Raw genomic sequence first — 25616 nt, forward strand, 5'->3', positions numbered from 1 at the left:
GACTATTTTCTAAACGGAGAGAAAACCCAGGAATATGAGATGCAGAGGGATTTGGGAGTCCTTGTGCAGAACACCCTAAAGGTTAACTTACAGGTTGAGTCGGTGGTGAGGAAGATAAATGCTACATTAGTATTCATTTCAAGAGATCTAGAATACAAGAGCAGGGATGTGATGCTGAGGCTTTACAAGGCACTGGTGAGGCCTCACCTTCAGTATTGTGAACTGTTTTGGGTTCCTCATCTTAGATGAGATATACTGGCATTGGAGAGGGTCCAGAGGTTCACAAGGATGATTACAGGAATGAAAGGGTTATCATATGAGGAACGTTGATGGCCCGGGGTCTGTACTCGCTGGAATTCAGAAGGATGGGGGGGGAGGATCTCATTGAAACCTTCCAGATGTTGAAAGGCCTAGACAGTAGATGTGGAAAGGATGTTTCCCATGGTGGGAGAGTCTAGGACAAGAGGGCATAGCTGCAGGATAGAGGGGCACCCTTTCAAAACAGAGATGCGGAGAAATTTCTTTCGCCAAAGGGTGGTGAGTTTGAAGAATTTGTTGCCACATGCAGCTGGGGAGGCCAGGTCATTGGAAGAAACTGATAGGTTCTTGATTGAATATGGCATCAAAGGTTACAGGGAGAAGGCTGGGAACCGGGTTTGAGGAGGAGAAAAACAAGGATCAGCCATGATTGAACAACATTCCTGTGACAAAAGAGCTTTAACCAACAAAGCAGAACCCAAACTTCGGTCAATAAATATTCTTTCTCATAAATATGTAGTACATGTTAAGCAATATGCACAAAATGCTGAAGGAACTCGGCAGGTCAGGGAACATCTAATGGAAGGGAGTAAACAGTCGATGTTTCGGGTGAGACATCCTGAAAAAGAGTCTCGGCCCAAACCGTCCACTGTTTACTCTTTTCTATTGATGCTGCCTGACCTGATGAGTTCCTTCAGCATTTTGTGTGTGTTGCTTTGGACTTACAGCATCCGCAGATTTTCCTGTTAGTGTATGTTAATTCTACGTTAATGTAGACTTTTAAAAGAGTAGGTACTATTTTTCAAGTGATACAATGGTACATTTGTGTGCCAAACTTATCACTACAAAGCACCACAGAACAATTTCAAAATGGGTCAGACTTAGAAAGTGCAATCGACATCCTTTGCTTCAATGGTTTGCCACTACCATTGGCTCAAGGCCATTTTAGCCCGAGATAGTTCTCCAACCAACAGACACATGCCTGAAGGGGCCCAATGTACGAATGTAAATTCTTGATAGCCTTTAAAATAATGACTTGCAAACCTGTCTTAACAAGAAGGTCCACCAACCCCATTGAAATTTGATACTTGGCTACTTTGGACTCGAAAATGTTGAAGAATGAGCATTATTTCAGAAGCTTTCATCATACTGTGGCCTCAGTTTCAGTGAAGGAAAATATTGGCGATATGCCTCATCTCTGCATCCACATCTTCATTCTCTACTGTTCGATTTTAACAAATGTCCCAATTCATTTCATATTAGATGCTGCTGAAACAGCTATTTCCAATACGCACATCTTTAATTTCAAAGTCAACATCATTCCCACAATCCTGATTGAGAAGTTGCAGAACGTGGGCCTCTGTACCGCCCTCTGCAAATGGATCCTCGACTTCCTAACCGGAAGACCACAATCTGTGCGGATTGGTGATAACATCTCCCCCTCACTGACGATCAACACTGGTGCACTGCTCTACTCTCTATATACCCATGACTGTGTGGCTAGTGTGACGAGAATACACATAAAATTAAGATGTTTGCTGGCCTGGGTTAGCATCAGTGACATCAGCAAGTGGTCTGCCACCTGCCCTCAGGGGAAGGAGAGATAAGGAACAATGGAGCAACGTCTGGAGATGTGTAATGAAGGGACGGGGGAGAGAGAGCTGTCTGGAGCGGCTCCCCCCTTTGAACCTTGAACTGTTTGAAGTGATGGACAGGCGATACCCCAGCAGGGGGATAAAAAGGGACAGGCTCGCTAAGGCAGGACACACGCCACCCGAGGTAACGAGACCCTGGAAGCGGTATGCCTCTCACGAGTTGGTGAGAAGTACTAGACAACGCACAGGGTGGAAAGGTACGATCAGCGGGAACCCGGTGTGTGTCCGCCCTTGCCTGGGTGCCGGGTTCACTGCAGAGGATCGACCGCATCTGGAGGAGGGGTCACAGTCGGTGACCTCAGGTGACATCACCAAGGACCCGCCCAAAAGCTGCTTGTGAGCCATCTCGCCGTTCTGTGAGTGAAGCAGTGTCTGAATGATCAGTTGTTCCCGTTCTCTCTCTCTCTCCCCCCACGTTGTCCATCGCCATGGCAACGATTACTGCGAACTGAACTACTAAACTGGACTGAACTTTGAGTCACTTTGAAATTTGGTCATTTACCCCTAGACAACGATAGAGCTTGATTGATGCTGTTATCTTAATTCTGTGCATATGTGTGTTTATCATCGCTGAACTGTTGCATTTATTATCCTTTCGATTACTGTGTTGCTTGTTTCTTAAATAAAACTTTCTTAGTTCTAGTACTCCAGACTCCAACTGAGTGATCCATTTCTGCTGGTTTGGCAAACCAGTTACGGGGTACGTAACACTAGGCATAGCTCAAATACCATCCATTGATTTGCTGATGATACAGCCATCGTTGGTGGAATCTCAGGTGGTGACGAGAGGGCGTACAGGAGTGAGATATGCCAACTAGCGGAGTGGTGTCGCAGCAACAACCTGGCACTCAACATCAGTAAGACGAAAGAACTGATTGTGGACTTCAGGAAGGGCAAGTCAAAGGAACACATACCAATCCTCATAGAAGGAATAGAAGTGGAGAGGGTGAGCAGGTTCAAGTTCTGGGCGTCAAGATCTCTGAGGATCTAACCTGGTCCCAACAAATCGATGCAATTATAAAGAAGGCAAGACAGCGGCGATACTTCACTAGGAGTTTGAAGAGATTTGGCATGTCAACAAATACACTCAGAAACTTCTATAGTTGTACCGTGGAGAGCATTCTGACAGGCTGCATCACTGTCTGGTCTGGAGGGGGGTGGGGGCTACTGCACAGGACCGAAAGAAGCTGCTGAGGTTTACAAGTTTAGTCTGCTCCATCTTGGGTACTGGCCTACAAAGTACTCAGGACATCTTCAAGAAGCAGTGTCTCAGAAAGGCAGCGTCAATTATTAAGGACCTCCAGCACCCAGAGCATGCCCTTTTCTCGCTGTTGCCATCGGGCAGGAGGTACAGAAGCCTGAAGGCACACACTCAGTGATTTAAGAACAGCTTCTTCCCCTCTGCTATCTGATTCCTAACTGGACATTGAACCCTTGGACACTACCTCACTTTTCAAAATATATACTATTTCTGGTTTTTGCATAATTTTTAATATATGTATACTGTAATTGATTTAGTTATTTATTATTTTATTTTGTGTTTTTTTTCTTCTATATTACTTATTGCTGTGTACATCTTGCTGCTAAGTTAACAAATTTCACGTCACATGCCGGTGATAATAAACCTGATTCTGATTCTGGAGATGGAAGTGGGCAGAAAAATGCCGCAGGTTTTATTTCTCTCACTCCCTGGGTAGGATGTGAATACAATAAATAAATGATCAGACAATTTGTTTATCAAATATTCCTGTGTACCATCATTGGCAACCTGGCCAAGATGAGAAACACACATTCCCATTTCAACATTCATTCCTTGAGGCAATATATAATGCTAGAAATATCAAATGGATACAAGTATAAACAGAACATGCTAGTGGATTCAACTCTTCAGTGTCAATAGTCCCTAAATAGATTTAGTACAGAACCTCACCCTATTTTTGGGGGGAATTCAAACAACACATCACCTTTATAACCATCAAAAAAGTTCCAATAAAAAGGCATCAATTAGAATTAACCATTGATTTTAATAATCAAATCTGCATAGTTAGGAGATAAAACTGATAGCAATTATCACATCAAATATTCTAATACTGATTTAGGAGCCTTCCCAAACTATAGTGTTTTCAGGATCAAAAACATAATCTACCCCATCTATAGTCATCAATAAAGCATGCTCTTTAAGAGTACATTAGAAATTTTCAAAACCAGCAAGTGATTTCACCAGCTCAGTTTCCTACTGCAATAACTTAACACACTATTAAATACACGTGAACAACTTACCTTAAGGAAAAAAAAGACCAAATCTGCTTGAAGCCAATGAATGAATCTCAGCAACAGATCTTGAAGCCCACAAAAGTGGGTTTAAAAAAAAACACACACACATATGAACAGAGATAATTAGAAATAAAATCACTGCAGTCTAACTGTAGCTTCAGTTGTTTGTTTGATATTTCAACTAATCCCTATAGCTATATGAGAACAGCACTCCCTAATCCAGATATCTAACAAGATTTGAGATGCTGTCTCAGTTAATTTGTAGCTGCAAGAGAAACTAATCTGAGAAGGTGACAGGATAGTACAAATACCTTAAGCAGTTTTAGTAGTGTGATTTCGCAAGCTTCATACCAAAATATTTCAGATAAGTTTTCTGCAGTTTAAGAGAACACGGATAATTCAGAATAGACTATTCAGCAATTGAAAAAGAATGCTTGCTTAATGTCAGGTCTCACTTCCCCAGAAAAGTCAACCCTTTTCATTCACCAAGTCACATTTGTTAACCTTCAGTTTTATAGCAAAGTTCCAATAGTTTTATTAATTTGAATTTTGTAAGTGCTATGAACTCTGATGTCAAAGTTTTCCTGTCATTTCAAAAAAAAGAGGAAGGAATTGGATTAATACCAAGTCCATTCTGTCGTAATCTTCAGCTCTTACAACAGCAGTTACAAGATCACTGCCTTTAAAAATGAAAAAGCAGCAAATGGGACATTTCTCCAGGGATTTGAAAGCATGATAACGTTACATCCAACCCAAGATAGATTATAAGCACTAGACGAAACAGCAACCAACTTGTTTGAAATATTTAACTTTTCCAGTGGCATTCTAACTCTCAAGGCTTGGCAGGGCTCAAGGACATTTAAGTGTCCTCATTGTCAGAGCAATAACTGCACAACCCAAATATAGGTTAAGATATTAACCAGTTTGGCAATGTAGTTTCAAATTCTTCACTGCTTTCAAATTGATTACCAATGACAGTACAACTTCATACGAATGATATTGGGAGCATTCATATCGAGTCTACACCCTAAAATGGGTGGCCAGGTGGAGAGGCATCTCTAGCAAAGGAGGTGCAAGTCACTTCTTCTCTCCGTTAGCCTGCAGGTCACCCTTGGGCAAGGTCTATCACCTGCTTAGCTCCCCCCACCCCAAATCAGGGTCACATGAAGCCATGGGAGCAGGTGGTAGCTGGTCACGTGAACAGCTGGTCATATTAAGTCTTGGTTATGTGACCACTGACACCAGGCCAACAAAATCTCTGAAGAGCATTGATAATGGCTGGGGTCACCTATCTTGTAAAGACACTGCCCAGAAGAAACCACTTCTGTAGAAAAAATTGCCAAGAACAATCAGTCATGAAAAGACCATGATTGCCTATATCATACAACACGGCACACAATGAAGAAACAAACACCATAAAAATGCCTTGCTAAACTCAGGGTAATTAGATTAATTCATGCAAATATTTCATCCATGCAGTAGAGTGCTGTAGGGCATTTTTAGAGGTAACAGCAGAATTTTTTATTTTATTGCAATCATTAACTTGACACCAAATAATCCCAGGTTAATGATGATTCCGTTTAAATAAACCTGTAACCTATTAAACTTGCAGCATAAAGCAATTAACACCAAAATACTTCAATTAAAACTGAATATTTATGTTGAGAATAATTCATGTGCATGGGAGAAAGCAGAATTTTGCATTTTTGTTTAAAAACAAAACAGTCTATTCAAAAAGGACTTGAGCTTTCAATGGGTTAACCTTTTTACCCAAATCACAGAATACTGCCGCATCAGTTTAGCCTGAAATCAAGAAAAAAAAAAGCCAGAGGTGCAACAATGGCATTCGGACACTCTACATGATGATACCGAAGGTGAAAGATGCAAGACAACCTTTTTTAGCTTCACATCTTAAGTTTACATATCATTAATCATCACAGGCCAAGGCAGTGACTGACTAACTGTAGATTTCTTTATGGCAGATGTACATTATTCATAATGAATGGTGCACAACTGCCTCAAAGAAATCTGCACATGAAGACCAAGTTCGTTCAATTAGATTGATAAATCTGCACAGAGAGCAAACGAAAAAAAAAAGCATTTTAATGACTATTGTTTTATGTAGAAATGAAAAAAAAATCAGGATAAACATGGGATTAAGCTATGAATTCAAATATTCAAAAATGATAAAATACTTCAAATATAACCCAAATTGAATACTATTCTGAAAAGAACATATTAAGCAAAATAATTTTCAGGTTGCCCAAGTAATTCAAACTTCATGTATCAATAGAAAAGAAACTTGGTTACTATGTTTCCAAGGTGGCTTAAAATTTTGAATGGTTTTTACATCCAGATTAATACCAAAAGCAAGAAATCACTGATTCATTGTAGACAGCAAAAAATTAAAACTGCAACAGCAAAGCCTGTGAAGTAAGATGAAACTGATGGCATTTGCATAATTAACCACATATGGAATGAATGCCAAGAAATTTGTCAATTTAAATTTGTAATGTCAGTAAGGACTAATAATTTAACTTTGTTAAGCAATTTCCTATCATAACCTCCAAAATTATACAAAACCAAAGCATGGACTTTACTAATAATATAAATGGTCTACAGGCATCCATGTCCTCCTAGCAATCACATTGTTTTATGGGAAATCTATCCATTTTATTGTTGCCTTCATCTCCAAAGCTCAAACTAAAATGTCATGGGCCTGCCCATGAAAGGACAATGGCTTGCATTCAGTAGCCACATAGTTTCAAGCTTATTTGAATAATTGTAACAAAAAATTTCCTGAAGTAACTTGGGAATTTATTTTTATACCTAAACATGGCTAAGAATGCATCAAGAATTTGCATCCATTGAATACACAATTATTTTGGGTCAAGCTCACGACTATGAAGTTAGTATTTCAACGTTAAAGATGCACATCTTATCACCAATTCATATTATTGATTAAGCAATGAATGCACAAGGCAATAACTTAAAAGTTTCAGCCCAGACAAGTAATTTTTGAATCAAGTAACATAGCATAGCACACAACAGAAAACAAAGCCATGTCACAGTCCATGTACAAATTAGCAAGAACTGTTACAAAAAAGCAAACAAGTATTACAGCTCATTTTTAGGAGGGATTAAAAATGAGAAGTAGGGAGATTACACTAAACCTACATTAATCTTTGGTTAGACAATACAATGCATTTCATAAAGATAGGATCTCACAGAAAGATTTAAATGATACCAGAACGTGACAACATACATCAGGAAAGTACAGAAAGCAGTCTGTTCGGGGTAATCCAAGTGACCTTTATCATGCAGGTTTTTGAAAATGTGAACATGAAAGGTTTCTACTTGTAGTAAAATTTACTTCTACAACACATCACTAAAATACAAGTTACGAAAGAATCCAGCAGTAAATTCCGAAGAAACCTCTTTACTTACATTCTCACCGCTCTGGGGAACTTGCTTCCAAAAGAAGTGAGATAAACAAATTGTTCAGATATATTTAAGGGAGACACGAAGCTGCAGATGCTGGAAGTCTGAAACAATGCACAAAGTACCTGGAGAAACTCAGCAGGTTGGGCATCATCTGTTGAGGGAAATGGGCACTCAACTGTTTTTGGGACAAGACCCTTCATCAGGGCTGGCTGATAATTTATGGGAAGGCTAGACAAATACAAATTGAAAGGAAAGAGTGGGGTTAAACTGAGATATTTAAATGAGAAAAGATGGGAGGCACAAACAGTATTCAAATCCATTTCTCACGATGGTGATGACTCAAATCTCTAGAGATAATCTGGAGAAAGTAAAGAATGGAAGATATATCTCTCCCCAAAATCTATGGTAGAGGAATTCACAAGGCTCTCCTACCTCAAAGTAGCTCAGAAATGCAACAACACCAGTTGAAGCAGGCAACCAAATCACCTCTGAGAAGGAGTACCACTATTTGTACAGGAAATCTGAAAAGCAACAAAAAAGTATTTTTCCCATTTGAATGGTACATCATTTGGTAGATATATTCAAGTTAATCCACACCTTAAAAATAACAAAACAATTGTACTATCCTAGACATCAAGAAGCAGTGAGTCAAAAAGGCGGTGTCTGTCATTAAGGACTCCCGCCACCCAGGACGTGCCCTCTTCTCACTGTTACCATCAGGAAGGAGGTACAGAAGCCTGAAGGCACACACTTAGTGACTCAAGAACAGCCTTTTCTCTTCTGCCATCCATCTTCTGAATGGATGAACCATGAACACTTTATTTCTGTTTCTGCTCTACTTATTTAATGATTTGATATACATACTTGCTGTAATTCAGTTTTTTTCCCCTGTATCATGTAGTGCATTGTACTGCTGTCACAAAGTTAATAAATTTCACGACATATGCCGGTGACATTAAACCCTATTCTGATATACCCAGAGATACCTGAAAATGAAAATAGGAAACTTCAGTTGCAGATCGAACTTCCAGCTTTTTAAAAGCCATTTCATGCCAAAAAAAATCAGTGCAAAATTGCCAGTACAATTGGTGGAACTTCAGAAAATCGACAAAATTTTTCAAGAATAAAACCAATACATCCATTCTCCAGCCACTTCTTTTGAGACTCTAGCATGCAGGCCATAAATTTCAGAAGACAAATTTGCCTTTGGTCACTAATTGCCTGACATTTTTCTTTGGTGGGAATCATCACTAAGTCCTTCCCTTTGTCCCTCAAGTTTCTACTCATATTGGGACACCCCCCCGTGAAAGCATGGATTTGCGCCTTGGAAGGTTTCCAGGGCAAGGTTGTATGGAAGACTGGGAGTTGCCTATGCTGCAGGTCTCCCCTCTCCATGCCACCAATATTGTCCAAGGGAAGGGCACTAGGGCGGATACAGCTTGGCACTGGTGTCATCGCAGAGCAATGTGTGGTTAACTGCCTTGCTCAAGGACACAACACGCTGCCTCAACTGAGGCTCGAACTAGCAACCTTCAGATCACTAGACCAACGCCTTAACCACTTGGCCACGCACCAACACAATTATTACTAATTCTTCTAAGAGACACATGCTTATCTCAGCTACCATCTTCCTTTAAATATATGCAAAAGCACTTCCTCTACTTAATTTTTTTTGTTGGTGTCTACAACTTCCCCAATCTTCTGGCCTTCTAATCTTTGCAATTTGTCTGATTTTTTTCTTTGAATTTAATACAGGGTTTAACCAATATTCCAAAATCCAAAAACCTCCAAACTCTGAAATTTTGTGCACTGAAGTCACAAATTGAAAATTCCCAGCTGATGTGCAAGTCTTTGTGCGTCACACACAGTTCTGAGAAGTGACCTCATATATATGAGAAGTTAATGACAAATAGAAAAACACTGCATATAGTGAAGAAATGAAATTAATCATGTATTGAAAGAATGGTTTTGTAAGCGTTGGCGTGAACATCTGCCACTTAACGGTATGCTGATCATGAAACAAGCAAAAATCTATCACAGTGAACTGTAAATTAAAGGTAAATGTGAATATTCAGTTGGCTGGTTGCAGAAATTTAAGAAATGGCACAGCATTAATTTTTTTGAAAAGGTTTTTAAAGCTTTACATAAATTCAAATTTTAAAGATATATCATTTGCTGATCATGAGGCAAAGAAATTCATTGATAAGATGGCGAAGATTGCCGCTGATGAAAATCTAACACCAAAACAAATCTACAGTGCTGATTTTTAAAAAAAATATTTAATGTAAAATATAAACCAAAGTAAAATACAAATAGAGTACTGTAACCTTTTAATCAAAATACGGCAGCGTAGGTAGAGACTGAAAGCCTTCTCTTGTTTGTCGTTGTTCAGCTAATTCAGGTATTCTCCCAATGCTGCTATGCTGCTTTCATTAGCCTACACATATTATATTAATGGTATGTAATAATTTTCACTATTAAGTACATACGTGTGACGAACAAGATTAAGACAGCTTACCAGTAGCATCTAAGTGTAGAGTCAGAAATTATGATGATCCCACACCATCTCTTATTCCAAAATTAGTAAAAATTCAAAACCTGAAACAGTTCTGGCCCTGAGCATTTCGGATAAAGGGTACTCAACATGTACTACCTCGACATTTCCCCTGTCAACTATGGATGGATTCTTAGAGTCTTAAGATTTTTCACTGAGAAATATCTTCATATGAATTTCAGTTGTTCTGTAGTATGATCTTACCTTTTAATCTGTTTTCCCCCCCCCCACCCTATTTACCTTAACTAACTTTGTCTTGAGTGAAGATTAACACCTTGTTTTCTATTTCGGTAGCCCCTGCCCCAATGGGCATGACTAGTGATTTCCCTAACTTCCCGTAATTTCTCCCCCCCCCCATTCCATTCACTATTCTGGGTACCCTCTCACCATTTTTCCTCACCAGCCCAACATGTTCCTCTGGTTCAACTTCTTCCCTTTATTCCATGGTCCACTGTCCTCTATTAAATTTCTCTAACTTTAGACCTTTACCTCTTTCACCTATCCCTTACCAGCTTCTTCCTTCATTTCATTTCCCTCCCCTCCCCAACCTCACCTGGTTTAATTCGTCACCTCCCAGCCTATACTCTTTTCCCTCCCACCTTCTTATTCTAGCTTAAGCCCCTTCCTTTCCAGTCCTGATAAAGGACCTCAGCCTGAAACATCCATTCTTTATTTCCCTCCATAGATGTTGCCTGACCTACCGAGTTCCTCCAGCATTTTGTGTGTGCTGCACTTTTGTCAGTCGAAGCCATTTCATTTCTCTTCGACTCCCACATTTCAAGGCAGGCCTTGCAGGCTTTCCTCTGCTGGGCCAGAACAATGTCTAGTGGGTTTGGCAGGAGGGCATTGTTATGCTTTGTGATTTCAAAATATTAAACAATATCAAAGGAAGACAGGTGTCCAAAATGAGAGACTAACTTAGTGTTTAAACAAGGCACATATGTATCACATGGTAGCGTGATGTATGAAATTCACTTATTTTTGCATATAAATATAATGAATTATATAATCAAATATGAAGATTACTCAATTACTGAAATATTAAATACACAACACTCCTTCCAGCTTAGCTATAAACTCCAACTCAATGGAGAACACATCTCACCTATATACACAGTATACTATATAATACAATTACTATATAGACACCCACAACATAGCCTATTTATTATTTAAATTGTCCCAGTCAGGCCTAAAGATTTAATCGCTGTGGAGGCTTTCTTAGCCTTGTGGGATAACACTTTTCCTGACAAGGGGGAAATCACTCTGCTTGGCAGGTGAGACTTGTGGCTGTGAATCTCAGGTTCTGGGGCCTCCTCCGTGGTAGTTGTAGGAGATGACTCAGACTAAAGAAAATAGTTCTGTCAGCTCTGGACACTTTCCCTCGCCTACCTTTTTACTTTTTCTAGTTTGTGCATCTTGTGCATTCATTTCACCAGAGTATTCCCTCACTAATCCTTCTACTGCTCTCCTCTTGGTTTCCACATCCACAATATCATCTGAGAAATCCTGTTTTCGCATCTCCATTGACTGCTTTCTTTTTGGCCTTCCATTCATCCAGCTGGGCTTTGGTCTTTGCATCTACTTTTACAAGCAGCTTTTTGTCTCCCACTTGAAGTTCATGCAATAACTTTAGTGCAGTGATTCCCAAAGTAGGGTGATTACCTGTCCTAATAGGGCATTAAGAGAAATAGAAGTCATCGGGGGGGGGGGGTGCAGCTTGGTAAGCTGCATCACCAACCGTTTGTAGGACTGGCACTTCCAGAAAACAAGAATGGCACGAGAACACAGAAAGAATCACAGCTCTGCAGGCGGTGAGCACTCGTCATCACAATGCATCTGAAACTCAATCTCATCCAACCTTCCCAATCAAACAGACATTCGGGATGAATATGTTAGCAACCAGTTCCCTGTGGTGTGGAACGAGTTCATGCAATTTAACAGTTGTTAAGTGCATCTTCAACTCTCTCTACAGATCTACAGAAAATAGGTCGCACAATGATACAGCGCTGGCCGGAACCAAATAGTGAAATAGAGCCAATCGGTCCATGTTAACGCACTGTGGTCATCGATATCCGATAGACATTCCCAGTTTGTGTTAATTTTAAATTTTAATTTAGCCTCGTTAATGATGGATAAATATGTAAGGCGCGATCTCTATGTGTCCGAAGGCGGTGAAGCCTTGAATTCTAATCCTGCTAAGAACCAGAAACGACAGAAAGTGCATCAATACAATGTTACATACTTGGAGTATGATTTTATTCTGTTCCTGTCAGATCAGCAACATCTTTTATAATACTGTCCTGTCTAATGAAGCCATGAAACCATTAAGATCACAGAAACACTTCCGTGAAAGACACCCTGGAAAAACCTACTTACATTATTACTCAGTTCTAGAAGATGAAAAAAGCATTTGAAAAGTGTTGCACACTTGAATTATTTGCCAAGAAAGCTAAAAATGACCTCATTGCTATAAACTTGAAAATGTTATAAGAAGCAAAGTGTGGAAAGTCTGGAACAATTGGTGAAAGATTGATAATGTCTGCTGAAGTGCTCACCGCCATTCTCAAAATGGATGCTGATACAAGGGGTGATTCATAAGTTTGTGGCCTAAGGTAGAAGGAGATGAGTTACTAACTTCAAACTTTCTGCATAATCACTCAGAGTTCAACTGAATGTGCATGTAACAAAAGCTGTATAACTCATCTCCTCCTTTTCTTCTTCCAGGCAAAAAGTGCAGTGTTGGGCTTTTATCGATTCAAGGATTAGAACAATTTGGAAATTCCTGACTGGATTATTAACACATTTCTTTGCAAAGTTGAACAGGAAGAAAGCTTGCAAGAAGAAATTATCAAAATTCACAATGATTAAGAAGCAAAAATCCTTTTCAAAAATGTTGGCTTTTGTGCTATGTGGTTAAACTGTCATACAAAGTTTCCTGGTCTTTGGAGAAAAGCTAAACTGCTCTTCATTGCATTTCCACCCTACCTTGTTGAAAGAGGTTTCAGTGCTGTGAACCACATACTCACAAAAAAACAAACCTCTTGGACATGGTTACATTTGGGGACTTTAAGGCTTTTACTGACACAACTTGAATCAGATATTTCAACTCTTGCTGAAAACCATCAACTTCAGGGATCACATTATCATCAAAGCAGCTATATAGGTACTACGTAAGCTAGGTTTAAAAGACAAATTTAAAACTGAATCATTTTTCTCATGTTAGCATATGGTAGACAAGTTTTTACACTATGGGGGCATCAGAAGGTATATTGTGCCTAAGTGGGGTGTTGGCAAGTATGAAGGTGCTTTGTGGGGGGGGGGGGGGCGGGGTTGTTGAGCTAAGATAGTTTGGGAAACATTGCCTTAATGCATGCAATGTAATTCTGGTTCTTTATACCTAGAAAAGCAGAATGCTTGCAATTTTCCTGAAGCTCCTTGAACTCTTCCAGTTTAAAACCAAGACACATTTCACAAGTAGTTGCCTGATTAACATATCAGAAGCTTTCTCAGATGTGTTGCCTACAAAAACTGTTGTAGTCCAACAACTGCTTTTGTTACTTTCACGATTCTTCTGAGCAGCATAGTCCTTTCTTGGACCATTATGCCTTCCAACCAGAGGCAGAGGTTGGCACCAACACTTTTTTGCCTTCTGTTAGTCCATAGTTCATGGTGTACAGCACGGAGACAGTTTTGGCACCATCCAGCAACTTTCTAATTTCTTTTCAGCTGTCTTCATTGCAGGAGATGTTGCATGCAAATGATGGATCTCCAATCACATTATAGTTATCTCAGCCAATCATGTTCCCACAGTGCTGTTCCTGCTGTTTTTACTGCATACAAGCCCAGTGTGACTTGTTGGTTGTTGCATTTACGAATGTCATTCCCACAGGAGTTATCTTTTCTCCAGTACAAGTTCTTAGTTGGACATCAGCAAGCTTCAGTTTAGTAACTCTGAAACACCACTCAAACTCATTTTGTGGAATGATTGAAACAGCTGAGCCAGTATCCAATTCGATTTTAATTAGTTTATCATTCACTTCTGGTACAAGCCACATTGCTTGTCTGTTATTAGATTTCACGTTGTAAATCTCAAGGCTACTCAGTACTGTGTCACTCTCATCATTATCAGATTTTCCATCAACAGAATGCAGATTAGTGCTCTTTTTGAAACTGCAACTTAACTTTTTAAGCTTCCTCTTCCCTGTGCAATCCATTTATTTGTGTTTCCTGGAAATGCTCTACACGTATTACTTTGCTGCATTTTTGGCAAGTTTCAACCTTACACCTGCATTGTGAGCGCCTGCCACAACAATAACACAAATTGTTCAGCCAGACTGGCCTCTGTCTGGACACTGCAATTTTGTTCACACTCACTTTCATTCCTGACTGCAATTTCAACTGCTCCTCTAAATCTCAGTTGTACTCCAGTTAGGAGCCATTTTTTAATGCTTTCTTCTAAGATTCCACAAGCTAAACAATCTCTCTGTGACTCATTAAGCCCATTACCAAACTGACAGTGCTCAGACAATCTCTTCAATTCAGCCATGTATGCTGAAATGGACTCCCACTTTTTGAATTTGCTATGAAACCTAAAGCGTTCTGCAATCAACAATGGCTTCGGTTCTAAATGTTCCCACGTCACTTTCACAATATCAGCAAACCTCATTTCCGATGGTTTGGTTCAGAGCAAACTCTATGCCTTTAAACCTAATACACACAGTAAAATTGGTACTCATTTCTCACTGGCCATTTCATTTGCTTCAAAATACTGTTCAATTTGCTCAGTATATATGGAATCATGTGGAATCAAATGCACCAATCTTTCCAATGTAGCCAGCCATTTCTGCTCTTTTTTAAAAATGATTATACCCGGTATTCTTTATGAACCCATGAATTCTTCCATTTTCTTTTTTAAAAAATTGATTGTGTATTCCCTTCTGAAGAGAGTACATGCTGCACTGCTTTTTTTTAAATTTTAAAACTCAACTGCCTGTATCTGCTGGGCTGCATTTTTTAACTCGCCATTCCTTGCTTTGTGTTTTTTTTAAAACTTGAACATCTCACTGTGTTGCAATAGGACAGCAGCCATCTCAGGCTCACTTTAAAAATACTGTATTGCCAATGTTATGTTTTGTAACTTCAAAACATTAAATTAATTCAGATGAAGACTCAGGTGTCCAAGATGTGAATCAAACTTGGTGTCTACTTTAAGCAAGGTGCACACATATCATGTGGTAGCGTGAGATTGCTTAATCAGACAATACATTTAATTTTTATTTAATTTCAGATTCAGCCCCGAACAGGCCCTTCCAGCCACGCTGCCCAGCAATTCCCCAATTTAATCCTAGAGTAATCATGGGACAATTTATAGCAGCCATTTAACCAACCAACTGCTACACCTTTGGACTGTGGGAGGAAATGTAGGCAGTCACGGGGAAAACGTACAAAGTCCTTGCAGGCAGCAGCAGGAATTGAACCCAAGTCACCTGTACTGTAAAGCATTATGCTAACCTCTATGCTACTGTGCCATCCTTAAGATTTACAAGGCTACTCAAATAGCACTGAAATATCAAGTACACAACAGGCATCTTGGGAGAAGATTTGTCAATCCACCCTACCTATACTCCTAACAATGAGATGGGATACAATTTTTTTTGCTTCAGTACCACTGTACTTGGGTGCCCTTTCCAACTGAATTGGTGCTGCCTTCTGCATGTTAAAATCAAGTTACTTCTGCTGCCATTTTCCACCCTGCTCTCAATGTGGTTCATCACTCTTACCTTCCTGGTTCTGATGGTGTCTAGGACAAAGGCTTATGACAAAAACCCATTACAAACTACACTTCATCTCAAATGTACTTCTTCCCACCTACCTCCCCCCTCCCCCCACCCATCTCTAAGAACTCCAGTCCATTCTCAGCTACTCGGCCTCTGTCATTTGTTCTAATTGAGATATTTCACGCAGATGCCTCTCACTAAGCTGTGACTCATCTCACTCCACAGTTCCCCCCCCCCCAGCAAACTTCTGCCATTCACCCCAATGATCAGCTTTTCCACAAGAATCATTCCTTTCCCACACGCTGGTCCTCTTGCATCTCCACCGACCACTCCATTTCCATTAAAGTAAAAGTGATGCAATACTGGTCTTTTTTTTTTAAAAAAAATCTCTTCCCTTCTGACAATTCAGGTACCCAAACAGTTCTTCCAGGCAAAGCAACGATTTACTGATATTTCAAATCGTCCAGTGAACTGCAAGTGATGCTCACAATGTCATCACTTCTAAATTGGAGCTGACAAATGCATTTTGGTTGATTGCTTTGAAGAGCACCTGTATTCAGTCTGCAAAAGCCAACTGAACTTAAACTACCACTTTAATTCTTGGCGAGGCTTCCGGTGCAGCCTTCTATATATTGGCGAGACCCGACGCAGACTGGGAGACCATTTCGCTGAACACCTACGCTCTGTCCGCCAGAGAAAGCAGGATCTCCCAGTGGCCACACATTTTAATTCCACATCCCATTCCCATTCTGATATGTCTATCCATTGCCTCCTCTACTGTAAAGATGAAGCCACACTCAGGTTGGAGGAACAATACCTGAAATTCCATCTGGATAGCCTCCAACCTGATGGCATGAACATTGACTTCTCCAACTTCTGTTAATGCCCCTCCTCTCCTTCTTACCCCAACCCTTATTTATTTATTATTTTGTCCCTCCTCCCCCACCACTTTTTAATCTCTCTGTCCTTCTCACAATACTCCTTGCCTGCTCTCCATCTTCCTCTGGTGTTCCCCTCCCCCTTTCTTTCTCCCTAGGCGTCCCGTCCCATGATCCTCTCCCTTCTCCAGCCTTATATTCCTTTTGCCAATCAACTTTCCAGCTCTTAGCTTCATCCCTCCCCCTCCTGTCTTCTCCCATCATTTCAGATCTCCCCTCCCCCTCCCACTTTCAAATCTCTTACCATCTCTTCTTTCAGTTAGTCCTGACGAAGGGTCTCGGCCCAAAACGTCGACTGTACTTCTTCCTATAGATGCTTCCTGGCCTGCTGCGTTCCACCAGCATTTTATGTGTGTTACTTTAAATCTCCATCTCACTTTCACTCTAGCCGGCTGATGGTGCAGTGGCATCCACACTGGACTTTTGAGGTGAGTGGCCGAGGGTTCAAATCCGGCTGGTTCCCTGCATGCTTTCCATCCACGCTGGGTTGAACATCAAGCTAGCAAATCAGCCTCATTTTAAAAAAAAAACAAATGCAAGGTTGCCACCTGATATGCCACAAGATGCAGCTAGGAACTCAATCACTTTCACTCTGGCCTATTTAGTTTCTTGTATTATAATGAAGCTCAATCCTAGACAGAAGAACAAGACCTCATTTTCCATCTAGCACCTTGCAGTCTTTAATACTCAATATTGATTTTACAACTTCAGTAACTTCATTTCTTTATCTGTATCAGAGCCAGCCATTACTGTGGCATCATCAATCTATGCTACTGGCTCAGTTTTTTCCTCTCTCCATTGGCACATCTAGCAATTCCTAAATCTATGTTCCTTCATTTGTGTTCTCTCTCCAACTGCCTAGAATAGCCTGTGCTCTCTCACTCAGTATTAGTCAAGAGATATTCCATTTATCCAATCCATCCCCCACTCTCCTCCTCTCTGCAACTAAACCCAATCATTCCCTCCTTTCACCCAAACACTATGTTCCCCCAACCCTCCACACAGATGCTGCTAGACAGCCTGAGTTATTACCATGTGCTGTTCATTTGCTTTTCACAAAACTGAGGTCTGTGGGTCAGCATCTTCTCAATTTGCGCTTTCCCTGATATTGGTTCTTTCTAGAAAGATCCAGTTAGGGATTTAGCACCTACATCTTTAAAGGTTGATTTGACTGCCCGTTAACATTAATTAAACTAACAATATGTATCCATAGTGTGAAGTGCCAACCTCACTGAAATGGAGGCAAAGCTGGAAAGCAACCATTTAATTTAATGTGGTTCACAAAACCTCAGTGTAACCACAGCTCTTTTGAGTGCAGTTCCAGTCCTTCACCCATTAACAGTACACAAGGTGGTAGCTTTTTAAAATTGTGTTTAAAATGAGTCCGAGAAAGGTACTGTACCGAAAGAGGACATTGTTAACTTCTACCAAATTTGCTCAATTCTAAAACAATTTTACCCAAATTGCCAAAAGCATCTCATGTAGACATTCTAGAGGCAAGAGTGAATATCACAAGTCTTAAAACAGAACACAAATTAAACCCACAAAGCTCTTTAAAATTTGAAAATCTTTAGTTAGTATGTCCCTTATTAATTTGACAGTTTACCAGACTTCTGCTCTAATTCCAAAATAATGCATTACTATAGTAACAATCTATAATACATGCTCATATCACCATCACATAATTCATTCAGAAACAGTGCGATATTGATCGACCCAGGAATAAGCAATTCACAACTTAATTCTATAACTGTTAATGTTTTCTTTATGCAGAGGGAATAAGTGAAAACAAAGAAGAGGCTAGGGAGATGAAATATCTCAATGGCCACCTTATTAGGTACACCTGCACATTAATGGGAATATCTATTTAGCTAATCATGTGACAGACAGCAACTCAATGCATAAAAGCATGCAGACATGGTCAGTTGGTGTTCACACCAAATATCAGAATGGGAAAAGAAAAGTGACTTTGACTGTGGAATGATTGTTGGTGGTTGACGGGGTGGTTCAAGTATCTCAGAAACTGCTGATTTCTTGGGATTGTCACACACAACAATCTCTAGAGTTTATAGAGAATGGTGCAATAAACAAAACATTCAGTGAGTGGCAGTTCTATGGGTTAAAATGACTTGTTAATGAAAGAGGTCAAAGGAAATTGGCCAGAGTGGTTCAAACTGATAGCCAGATGAACATAACTCAAATAATCACGCATTACAAAGGTGGTGTGCAGAAGAGCATCTCCGAACGTACAAGTTAAACCTTGAAGTGGTTGAGTTACACCATGAACATAATAAAATGGTTATATTAGATACAGAATATACTTAATAAAGTGGCCACAAAGTGTAAGTGAAAGAATTCCTGGAAGCAAATTGTGTTATGAATTCTAGAACAATACAGAAAGATACAAAGAATGCCATGTACCTTTCAACTCTCACTGTTGTAGCATAGTAAACTTAAATTTTTCTTGACTTATGAGATGCATACTATGTTTCATATTTTATACTCCTCTTAATTGTAATTTATGAACCTTGCTCATCAATTCAATCTCACTTGGCTTTTTAAAAAAGTTGCGATATGGAGTCAGGAATGCAGCATGGAAATAGGTCGTTCAGCCCACAAAGTCTGCATCAACCATTTTCAATCATCTTACATTTATCCTGCATTTTATTTCCCTTATTTTCCTGAATTCCCACCAGATTCTATCACTCACCCACACAATCGGGGCAACCGACAGGGGCAAAGCAATATAAAAGTATTGCAGTGCCAAAATTTAATTTTCTATCACTTACTGACTTCTTAATATCTGACTTCCATATCCTTCCCGTAATGGCACTGCTGAGCCAAGTGACAATATAGAAGTGGAGTAGAATGACAGTTGGCCCTTAGCTTTGTTCTGCCAATCAAGTATTATATATTGTGGAAATATAAAGAATACAGTATTGATCTTTAAACATTTTCAAATTCCTGGTAGAACAGGAAGAACCATTTATGCACACAATTAAGAAATGTTTCCACCATATATAGAACAAAAATACATTTTGCTTTCAAAATATCAGTCTTATCCAAGATACAGCACACATTCAGCCTGAATTTGTAGACAAGTCTCTCAACCTTTTTGCCCTGGAGGAACCCTTGAAGTAATTTTCAGATGACAGGGAACACCTGCATAAAAGTTATTATATCTATAAGCTCATGGTACATTAACATTGTTGTAAATATAATAATCCAAAAATAATTGTCAATGCTGTTTTGAGTAGAGAATGAATTTTCATTTACCTTTCTTGAAATTTATCTCCTTTTCACAAATTTAAAGAAGTCACAAAGCAAGCATGATAAATTTCTCATTTCTGGGTCAAACTTGAGATAAGCACACATGGATTTCACCTTTAGTTGAAACGAGACAATTTATGTCCTTGCTCTTTATGTTTGTTAAACAAAAAAAGCTTTCTCACAGTGTAATAAGTTGAACACTACAGCAAAATGTTCATTGCTTTCCTATCAACACACATCAAAGTTGCTGGTGAACGCAGCAGGCCAGGCAGCATCTCTAGGAAGAGGAATATTCCTCTAGGAATTCCTCATGATTGCTTTCCTATGAATGGCAGGATACTCTTCTTTCACAGAAATCCAGAACTTGTCCAGGGGCAGGTCAGTAAATCTCATCTTGAGTGCATAATCAGAGAGCAGCTTACAAAGTTCTTTCTCTTCTCTCAAAGAGAAGTTCTCAGGCTGAGCAGTATATTCAGAGAAAGGGTCCCTCACCCAGTCACACACTTGTGTTGAAAGGGAGGGAAAATGGTGTTTAATTTTGTTCTGCAGTTCTTCCAGGTAGTTTTCAACAAGACTCAAGACTTCCTGATATCCTTCCTCAGTCTCAAGCCCAAGCAGCAATGGAAACATTTCAAGATTTCCTTTTGCAACATGATTTCTCCAAAGATTCAGTTTCCTTTTAAATCCAAAAGAATGTCACTTGAAGTCACAACATTTTCTCCAGGACCTTGCAGAGACTTGTTCAACTGATTCATATGATGAAAAATATCTGCTAAATAGGCTAGTTTCTACAGCCATTCTTCATCTTCAAAGCACTCAGCAAAATCTAGCCTACTATTTTCTTGAAAGTACTCCTACAATTCACCTTTCAGCTCAAACACCCATTGAGAACTCTTCCTCAGCTAAGCCATCAGACTTCTGTATGTAGCAGGAGATTGGTGTGCTCTCTGCCCAGGTTTTCACGTTTTTTTAAAAAACATTTTCAAGTGAACTAGTCTTAAAGCTACTAAATAATTTGCTTCCTGAATCCTTTTACTGACTGAGGCTTTATTTTCAAAAGCTTTAATCTGTTTGTTTTGAGATTCCAACAGTTGTTTAAAATAATCAGCACTTTTACATGTCATATGGCTGTGATTTGTAGTTAAGCGTCTTTTCAGTTTTGCTGGAGCCCTTGCTACATTTGTAAGTTGTTTGCCACAAACTACGCACAATGGAATAGGACAACTTGGACCACCAGTCCATGTAAAACCCATTGAAAAGTAGCTTTCATTGTAAAGATGGACTTTTTTTTGTGTCCGTTGTTCCACTAGTGCAGTGAAATCACTCAGAAGATTGTAATTCTTTATCATTAACCTTATCAGAATTGTACATAGGCCTAGGCCTAGAATCTTCTCCTTCCATGTCACACCTCCTCTTCCAAAAAAAAAACACCATACTGGACTATCTTTAGAATGAAAATTTCTCTCCAAATTTCTACTACACTGTTGGGTGAGCCCATACAATGCTCGGAAAACACACTTCACATTCCTCATCAGTTTACCACCCTCCCTCTGTGCAATACAGTGTCACCAATTATCAATGGCCTCCCCCATCTTGTGTCAAAAACTGAGAGTAGGCTCACGCAAATAAACACATTCCTTGAGAGCACTAGCATTATGTGTTGCATGAAGTTCAAAAAACAAATTTTTTTAAAAATCACAATCTTTCACAGAACCTTGGGGTTCTGCGGAACCCAGCTGAGAAACCCTGTGTAGACTAACACAGTTTAAGTCTGGTACTCCACTGCAACAACAAAGAATTTAAAAGCTTAGACATATCATTTTTCCAATGTAAAATTCAAAACAAATGCAAATACTCATTTTCCTTCAGAAGTAAAAAAGGCAGATGTAACGTTAACATTTATTTCAAGAGAGGACTAGAATACAAAAGCAAGGATGTAATGATGAGGTGTTATATTGCATTAGTCAGACCATTGAGTATTGAGTGTAGTTTTGGACCCCATATCCAAGTAAAGAATATGCTAGCACTGGAGAGAGTTTATGAGAATGATCCCAGGACTGAAGGCACGAGGAACACTTTATTGTTCTGAGGCTGGTATCCCTGGGGTTTAGAAGAATGAAACTCAAGGCTAATCTAGAATATGTGGCAAGGATGTTGCCAATTGTGGGAGGAAAGTCTGCGGCCAGAAAGCACAACCACAGAATAGGACATCCTTTTAGAACAGATGGAGGAATTTCTTTAGCCAGACAGTGGTGAATCTGGAAATTATTGTCAGAGATGGCTATGAAGGCCAAGTCATTGGATATATTTAAAGCAGAGTTTGATAGGTTCTTGATTAGTAAGGGCATCAAAGGTTAGGGGAATGTGGTTGAGAGGCAAAATAAATCAGCCATGATGGAACGACAGAGAATGCTCAATGGGACAAATGGACTAATTCTACTCCTATGGCTTTTGGTCAAACTGGAATCTATTTGGCCCCAGTGAAGTAAATGCTACAGATGCAGAAATAAAAACAGAAAAAGTCTTAATTATTTAAAGGTAGCAAACTTAACCTTGACTCTTCTCCCATCACCAGACAATGAAGCAGAATCTACTGTGTCTCCTCAGCAGGTTTTTTTCTTTTAAATTACATTTGCACAGACATCCCACCTCTCCCGGAAGTTCTGGGAGTCTCCTGCATATTGATAGTGGCTCCCTGACACCTGCAAATTATATACAATATGGGGGGGGGGAAGAGGGGGAGGGAATCCTGATAGGTCTACTTAGCACAAAAAGAGACCAGTTTTCTCTGTGGGCGGGCTTTACAGTCAACCTCTCTCTCTTTCATTGTCCATCAGTTCAGTTTAGTGTCCTGCAGCGCCATGGCAGGGTATTCCAAAAAAGAAAATATAAAACGTACTTCACCCCAGACTACACTAAAAGTGTACCCCTGCCTAATAGGGGTCAAAAATAATGACCGCATTGCTCGCTGCACTGTTTGCAACAGTGACTTTTCTATTGTCCATGGTGGGTTAAGACAGTAAAAGACATGTTGAGGTGAGTTTAACAAGTGTCATTCATTCATTAGCATAGCTAACATTACTAAAACTAGCAGGCTAGCTGCTAAGGAGCTACTCTATTGATGTCCTACGTGATGAGGCCAAACTCCCTGTAGACTTGCTTAAAGTTGTAATAGAATAAAAAAAACTCCATGATAATACAAGTACATATTTTAATGTCACATTTCCTGCCTAAGACAATATAATAAGGATACACCTTATGCTTCTATTTCATTTAGGGACCACAACATATTAGGGAGGCTAAACACAGGGAAGGCTACTCAAGTATTTCACAGTTCTTTTCAGCAGAAAACCAAAGTCTGACAGAGAAGGTCACTAGAGCTGAGGTGTACTTTACATCTTTCATCATTGAGCATAACCTGCCATTCCAGGTGTGTAAGCCCACAGGCAAGTTATTCAGGAAAATGTTTACTGATTCAGAAATAGCAAAAAACTATGCCTGCTCATCAACCAAGACAGCAGCTATTGTGAACATAGCACTGCAACCGGAATGTTCAGAGGATCTGTATATTCAGCTATTAGCATTGAGACTGCCAACAAAATACTCAACAAGGAATATGTATGTAAATAGTTTTAATATGTGATCAAATAAATTGTTGTGTTCTTTCATAATCAAATGCCCTGTATACATACACCCTTGAAGGTCGACGGGTGAGGGGGGGGGATATGGGGTTGTGGGGGGCGGGGGTGGTGCTACCTTCCTGAAATGGGGAAATCTCTTAATGCACTTGCTATAACGTATCCTTCACGACAATGAAAAAATGCCAAGATCACCTTATTTCTATTCTACCAAGATGCAACACATTTTAGTCACCGAAGTTTGTAAAGATTTGATACAAGCTAGCTTTCGTAAGCTTCTTGTATTTTAAGTCCGGTAATCCAACAGAAATCTTTACATTAGTTCATTGTATCCTGGGTGATATTGCTGAACTCAGGCACCATTTTACGTCATATGCAAATCGAGTTTCTCAATCTTGGGTACTAACTTCAATCTACCTACAAAGCTGCCAAGATCAGACTGAAATAACAAGCATGATATGTTTATGACAAATCTGCCCATTGAAGGACAATGTTTCAATTCAGTATCTTGAAATCAGATTACTCATGGCTAGCAATTAAAAGGTTTATCCTCTTAGGGGGAAATTAATAAAACTGCACCTGCTTAGCACTTAAATACGCCTTTTGAAAGGATCATGCTGTCCAACTACACTGGTGCCACAGAAAATATAGGATTAAACTTCAACCTGGTCAGTGCAACTTCACACGCAATTCCGCATCCTTTTCGTATTTTTGCCAGGTGGCTAGAACCGGAGCAGAGGAGACAAAAAAAAACCCCTGTGGGGCTAGCCTCTCAGCTAACCACATAGATTTAGAGACAAAGGGACAAGCCAAAGGTCAAGAATGCAAGTTACCCAAACTATCCTCCAACTGTCAAGTCAGTACGCACGTACACCGTGATCGGTATAGAATCAAGCCAATCCGCAACTAAACACTAGAGGCCGTTTACACAGCGTAGCCACGAGGTCTGTCTCAGTCTCACAATCCTTCAGCCAATTAGACTTAATGATGCAAATATCGCCCGATTGTTACAAGACATATTTTCCTTATAATTGATCAACAAGTTATACTAGTGTAACTTTAGATATAGAGCTTCTTCTGTTCGCATGTTAACAAAGTACATGTACGTCAGCATGAATAGTCAGACCAGTCACATTGGAGTGCGACAGTCAGCTTCAGAAAATTTCTTTTATTCGGCTGCTCGGCAACCTCTCGCTTCCCTCCCAACCGATCTTCCAACCAGTTTTCCCAGGTATGTCCAACATCAACAGACACAGGGCACAATTATTTATTATATTTCGGCATCCCTGCAAATATTCGGTGTTGGAACCTGGGGAGTAATGTAGTCGACCTGGTGCCCGTGAGAGCGGGCTGGAAGAGGAAGTAGGTGTAACATAGCATCAAGCAACCGCAGGAGGACGTGAGAGACGTGACCCAAGAATATGGGAGCACCCAGTACGCAACACAACGAGGATTACCAGACGAGAGAATAGTGGTCAAGGGCTCTGAAGGGCGTCCGATGAGACTGGTTAGTAGGTAGTCGGGGGGGGGGGGGGGGTGTAATCAACTAATAACATTCAGAAATATATACCTCTCAAATCAGCAAGGAAAACACACTGGATTATTTTTAAAGAAAGCCTACTAACGCAGTGGTCCAACTCCAGCACACATGCGTCGAATCTTAATCTGTTCAGAACAATTAACGTCGGGAAAACAGAAGTTGATTAACGAGTTCTTTGCCCCAATTATCAGCCGGTGGGGGACTGAGTTATCTTTGAGGCAAAGGCAACATTGGTTGAGCCAATACAATGTTGCCCTATCGCCTA

General features: G+C 39.9%; 2 protein-coding genes across 3 annotated transcripts in view; one reads left to right on the plus strand and one right to left on the minus strand.

Annotated features, from left to right (window-relative positions):
• Positions 1-25616, minus strand: part of LOC134360266 (monocarboxylate transporter 4-like) — a 42145-nt gene that overhangs the window by 15440 nt on the left and 1089 nt on the right. Inside the window, exon 2 of one of the 2 annotated variants that reach the window (XM_063074423.1) lies at positions 8064-8152. The exons of the other annotated variant lie outside the window; for it this stretch is intronic. The gene's annotated coding sequence lies outside the window, so the exon portion shown is untranslated. The remainder of the gene's footprint in view (positions 1-8063; positions 8153-25616) is intronic. 2 annotated transcript variants of the gene reach the window in all.
• The window catches only part of ccdc57 (coiled-coil domain containing 57), a 185161-nt gene continuing 184776 nt past the window's right edge, over positions 25232-25616 (plus strand). Inside the window, exon 1 of the mRNA XM_063074415.1 lies at positions 25232-25318. The gene's annotated coding sequence lies outside the window, so the exon portion shown is untranslated. The remainder of the gene's footprint in view (positions 25319-25616) is intronic.

The sequence above is a fragment of the Mobula hypostoma genome, chromosome 22 (assembly GCF_963921235.1).
Source record: "Mobula hypostoma chromosome 22, sMobHyp1.1, whole genome shotgun sequence".
NCBI classification, from domain to species: Eukaryota; Metazoa; Chordata; class Chondrichthyes; order Myliobatiformes; family Myliobatidae; genus Mobula; species Mobula hypostoma.